This window comes from Rhinopithecus bieti, unplaced genomic scaffold (genome assembly GCF_001698545.2).
Source record: "Rhinopithecus bieti isolate Rb0 unplaced genomic scaffold, ASM169854v2 scaffold_49483, whole genome shotgun sequence".
Classification (NCBI taxonomy): domain Eukaryota; kingdom Metazoa; phylum Chordata; class Mammalia; order Primates; family Cercopithecidae; genus Rhinopithecus; species Rhinopithecus bieti.
This window is the reverse complement of record NW_016819360.1, coordinates 1-5,772: the sequence shown is the minus strand read 5'-3', so window position 1 is coordinate 5,772 and position 5,772 is coordinate 1. Positions and strand designations below refer to the sequence as shown.

The 5,772-nt window shown below is 37.2% G+C and overlaps 1 long non-coding RNA gene across 1 annotated transcript; it reads left to right on the top strand.

Moving 5' to 3' along the window:
- The first annotated feature begins 1,236 nt into the window (after positions 1-1,236).
- On the top strand, positions 1,237-5,606 carry LOC108519672 (uncharacterized). The gene is made up of 3 exons (XR_001882686.1): positions 1,237-1,372; positions 5,189-5,318; positions 5,442-5,606. It is a non-coding gene; the product is annotated as an uncharacterized LOC108519672 (long non-coding RNA).
- The last annotated feature ends 166 nt before the right edge of the window (positions 5,607-5,772 follow it).

Genomic DNA, 5,772 nt, shown 5'->3' with positions numbered 1-5,772 from the left:
CACACCATTCTCCTTCTTCAACCTCCCCAGTAGCTGGAACTGCAGGTGCCTGCCACCACGCCTGGCTCTTTTTTTTGTATTTTTAGTAAAGACAGGGTTTCACTGTGTTAGCCAGGATGGTCTTGATCTCCTGACCTCATGATCTGCCTGCCTTGGCCTCCAAAAGTGCTGAGATTACAGACATGAGCCACCATGCCTGGCCGAAAAAGATAATCTTAATGAAGTTCCTAAGCTTTCATGAGGCTGGGTAGCTTAAAGACAGTTTAGGTTAAAAGCTTGGTACGACTTGGATTTAACTCAGGGTAGGGGAACTGATTTAGCAGGGTATTTTTACGTAATAAGTTTTTAGTTTTTTTTTTGAGGCAGCCTCTCACTCGCCAGGCGGTAGTGCGATCTCAGCTCATTTCAACCTCCACCTCCTGGGTTCAAGTGATTCTCCTGCCTCAGCCTCCCAAGTAGCTGGGAGTAAGACGGGTGACCATGCCCAGCTAATTTTTGTGTTTTTCGTAGAGATGGTGTTTGTCCATGTTAGCTAGGATGGTCTCTATCCTTTGACTTCGTGATCCGCCGGCCTCAGCCTCCCACAATGTTGGGATTACAGGCGTGTGCCACCCCGACTAGCCAGTTTTTAGGTTTTATTATCCATAAAACTTTAAAATATTTTATAAAAACTGTGTATTTATGTTTATAAACATGTTTCACTTAGTGTACATAATTCTGTTAAAGATTCAGTATTTTGGTTTTGTATTTTGAGACAGTGTCTCGCTCTGTCACCCAGGCTCTACTAACTTTTGTGTTTTACTGAGATAGGGGTTCACCATTTGACCAGAATGGTCTTGGTCTCTTGACCCCATGATCCACTTGCCTCAACTTCCCAGAGTTCTGGGATTACAGGTTTGAGCTACCACACCCAGCCAGATTGAGTATTTTTTTTACTCATTTTTCATCCAGGAGATTGAAGCACAAAGAGAAGTTCAGTATGTTTGCTGAAAGCACACAAAGAATAAGTCTTAAAACCCAGACTGATATCAAGACAGTCCAAAAACCATGTTCTTTTGTGTTCTGTGCTGCTCATTCCTAAGCAAAGGCATGGGAATTTTCAGGGTATGTGTTCTATCCAAAGAACCAGAGTGGACCTGTGTAATTTAGAAAAAACTACAGCTTTATTTGCTGGAGTTGTAATTGAAGGAATGACTAATTACAGTCAATTTCTGATTCTACATTTTTTTCTCTCTAGCAGTGTAACACACACCCGTTTGAAAATGAGATAAAAGATAAGGAATACAAGCCCCACAGCATCCCCCTTAGACAGTCTGTGCAACCTTCAAAGTTCAGCAGCTATAGTCGACGGGCAAAAAGACTACAGACTGATGTGAGTGACTGTTATTCCTCTTTTCTTTCTATAACTGAGAAGGTTCATCTAGACCTTGATATTGGGGAAAATTCATTACTAAAAGCATTGTTTTATATATGCCTGGTTCAAGATAAACTTAATTGAAATGAATTATGGGTTATTTTGTTCAGAGGTACAGTTTATAATATATTGTCTTTGTAGTTTTACTTTTACACACTTTGAAAGACAACGTATTGCTATTGTTTTAAGCGATGGGGTCTTGCCATGTTGCCAGGCTAGTCTTGAACTTCCAGGTTTAAATGATTCTGCCTCCACAGCCTTTGGAGTAACTGGGGTTATAGAAGTTAGCCACTATGCCTGCTTATAAGGTATTATTAATTTCTATGAACCTTAGAATGATTTTTGCAAAGCACACCGTACAAGTTAGTTATTGTTAACTGTTTGTTTTATTCTGTGGTCTTCAATGTGGTCAGTAGCTATGACCACAGAGACTCAGGAAAGCAAAGTTTATTATCATCACAGGCCTTGGCGAGGTAGTCACTATATGCTACACAGTGGTAGAGGGGAAAACCCATCTTGGACATGCAGAAGGAGCAGAAACAAGGAAAGAACCTAGGCCATAGCCTATATTGGGTTTACCAAGGGAAAGGCAAGACAGAGCAGGATAAGCAGTTTAGGATTGGCTAGTTTAAATACTTTTGGCAGGCTTTAGGCTACAGCAGTATTCCCTAGTTGCCTGACTCTAGAATTAAGGCGGAGGAACTTTGCCTTCTGAATTGTATGGGCTGAATTGATGAGGATTACCTTTGGATTTGTCGGTGAATATGTTAAAGACACATTAAGGCATACTCCTGGGTGAGCCATTTGGTATTTGCAGGAGTAGCTAACCCTGGGAGGGCAGTCTCTCCTAGCCAGAAATATTTAAGATATTAAAACATCATAATATTCAGAAAATGAAAATATAAACTATATTTTAATAACTTCTATGTAAATCTGTTTTCACTGCTCCATATACAACATTTTCATAAGATTTGGATGTTTTATTTCTGAAATACCTTAAAATAAATTAAGACAATGTTGTGTACCCTTAGGTACTTTCTGGATAATTCTTAACAATATTTAAATTTTGAGATATTGTAATATTAGATATTAGACCGAAGTGAGAAATTTTATCCAGTTAAGATTATTGAAATGCAGATGGATTCTGTATTAGTACTTTAGTTCTTTATAGTAAGAACTATGTCTGGAAAAAACTGAATAAGAAAAATGAACATGTAATAACTAGGAAACTGGTAAAATTTGTTTCAAGTTGAAAGTACCAGCAAAGGGTCTAAAATTTTCCAGATAAAATGGATCCTTAGACACTTTTTTGGCAGGGGGAGTTCATTGTCCACTTTGCAGGACAGGTTTTAAAAATTGTTGGGCCAGGCACAGCGGCTCATGCCTATAATCACAGAATTTTGGGAGGCTGGAGTGGATGGATTACCTGAGGTCTGCAGTTCGAGACCAGCCTGGCCAATGTGGTAAAACCCCATCTCTACTAAAAATAGGAAAATTAGGTGGCTGTGGTGGCAAACAATTGTAATCTTAGCTTCTCGGGAGACTGAGACATGAGAATCACTTGAGCCTGGAAGACAGAGGTTGGAGTGAGCCAAAATCATGCCACTGCACTCCAGCCTGGGTGACTGAGCAAGACTCTCTCAAAAACAAAAGCAAAACAAACAAAAAATTGAAAACTGTATGGTTTACAAAAATTGATAGTCTTTCCAAAATATAAAGAAAAAAAGTTACAAATTCTGCATAAAGCAAGGAAGGAGACATGAGGACTAACACATCTTTTCCATTTAATGCGCGTTTGTAATTCAAGAACGGGTAGTAGACTGTCCGAAATGTACAGTAGTGTGGTATTACTTTATTCTAAAACAAGCAAATATTAATTCTTTTAAAAGTATTTAATGGTTAGAAATAATTTATGTAGCATTAATGTAAAATATATAATGTATATTGGCTCTTTGAAAAAGTATTTGATGGTTAGAAATTATGTAACTTTAATGTAAAATATATAATGTACATAATGTTTTGTGTGTAAACTTATATATTGCGTCTAAAAGTTATAGAAGCACAAAACTGATAGAATCTTTATTTTTTATCAGAGCTTATTTTCAAGTTTCCTTTTCTAGCAGCCATGATGAATAATAAATCAAAAGTGTTTCACCTCTCTTACAAATTGAAAATATACGAAGTAACCACATATCCCTTTCACATAACTGGTTAGGAAAAGGTCAAAATGTGTCAAGGATATGAGGAACTAGGCATTGTGTGCACTGTTTGTAGTAGTGAAGGGTTGTATTAAAATTAAAATTTGAAGTTACTAAAATTTTAAATGTTTATGTCCTCCTGATTAATTTCTGTTAATAATCTTTTGAGAAGAATAATGCAGCAAGTACATGGGTACTAATGATTTGTGTCTGAGTCTTAATTTGTAGGTATGATTCAGTAATGATGAGATGGAGAGGTCAGTGCTAAAAGTTTAATGTTGCTGACTGTTTCTTTCCAAATGAGAGGTATGGCATACCACACAGAGCCACAGTACTGAGTCAGGAGGTAAAAGGTAATTTGAAAGGCACAGATCACAGCCTTTATTTGTATTTCTCTGAGACAGGCAAGGCAGGGCAGTGTAAATGTCAGAACTGACTAGTTGACTGGAATAATTCCAGTGCTCTGTGGGGCACACTGGATGCCAGTAGGTTTCTGGTACATGGCTCTGAGTTGGTTTACAGCAGGGGCAGTACTGGCTGTATATGATACTTAAAGCAAATAGTTAAAGGTTTGGACTTGGGGTAGTTTGGTGTGTATGGTAAAGTTACGGTTTAGTTTAGCCAGCTCTGAAAGAGCTGGTCTCCCTAGCCAACAATGTCCCCCAGAAATGTCAAAACAATGTAAGCTATACAAAATAAAAGTTAGATTAATACAGTTAGTTACTTAGCTCTTCAGGATGTCAAAAAGTTGGAGATGGCCTCAGTGTATAATTAAATGATTTCTGGAACAGTATTTTAGTAAGCTATGTGTACTCGTAGACATAATACAATATACGTTTTTGCTTGCAGAAATTGCTGTGGGAATAAAAGAAAAGCATAAAATATGTTACTGTGTCTGTGTGTGTATGTGTGTGTGTTTATATAAAAAGAAAACTAATCTCCATAGAAAAGAAAATTTGTAAGAATAAAGCTTTAAAATAAATGGAAAATATAATTGAGCCCAATTTCAAAGTATAACAAATTATTTTAAACATTCATAAAACATATTTTACAGTGTCATTTAAAAAAATGCTGAAAATGGTATATAATATATATGGCATATGATTTGTATTTTGATACTTACTGGGTTTCCATTTTCCCAGGTTTGTGATTATATTGTGGTCTGAAAGCCGTTATGGTTCTAATGATACCAGCCTAAATGGAATAGAATTTTTCCCGTCTTACTGTTTCCATCTTCAGCTCAATTGGAGAGGGGGGCTTATTTATGATTACAAAAGTCTTTACTATAAGATATAAACTTCTAACATTTAAGCTTCACTAGCCTTGCAAGCCCAGGAGTAGTCATTTTTTTCCTAACATGAAAAAAGTTGAGAAACTTCATTACTTTCCAGATTTATCCATTTGCTCCTACCTGACCATACCATACTCACAATAAAAATGTGATTAATAACCATTCAAAATTGGGTGAAAGCTGTTAGTTGATTTTAGTCCATGTGACTTGTCTAGACCTTGCCTATAAAGTATTTATGCCTGTATAGGTAAAGCTGACTTCATTGTTTGAATCTTCTTTGAACAGCTAGAGCCTACAGAGGAGGACATTGAGAAGAATCCAGAGCTAAAGAAGTTACAGATCTATGGGCCAGGTCCCAAAATGATGGGCTTGGGCCTTATGGCTAAGGATAAGGATAAGACTGTGCGTAAGAAAGGTGAGGAACTTTAATAGGCTGGGGAAGTGAGAGGGGTAAAATAGCAAAGTTTCATGTGAGAAGTAGTTTGGTAATCTTGATGCAGGAGAGGATTGTTTTCAGAGTTGTTTTTCACTTCTTTAGTCACATGCACCCCGGCTGTTACGGTGAAGGACCAGCGAAGTGGAGATGGGAATGTGTCATCAGCATTGCTTAAGCAGCACTATAGCCTAGAGCCCTGCACTAAGACGACCATGCAGCTACGAAAGAATCACAGCAGTGCCCAGTTTGTAAGGACTCATGATTTTGTAATACTCTACTTTGAACTGTCAAGATTAGATTGAACCTAAAACTATTTCATCATACTTTTCTTTTTTCTTTCCTTCTTTCTGCTTATGAGCCCTTTTATCTGAAAAGACAAGTGACTAGAAAAGGGAGGAAACTTATTCAAGACACTAAAGTCAAAAGCAAATTT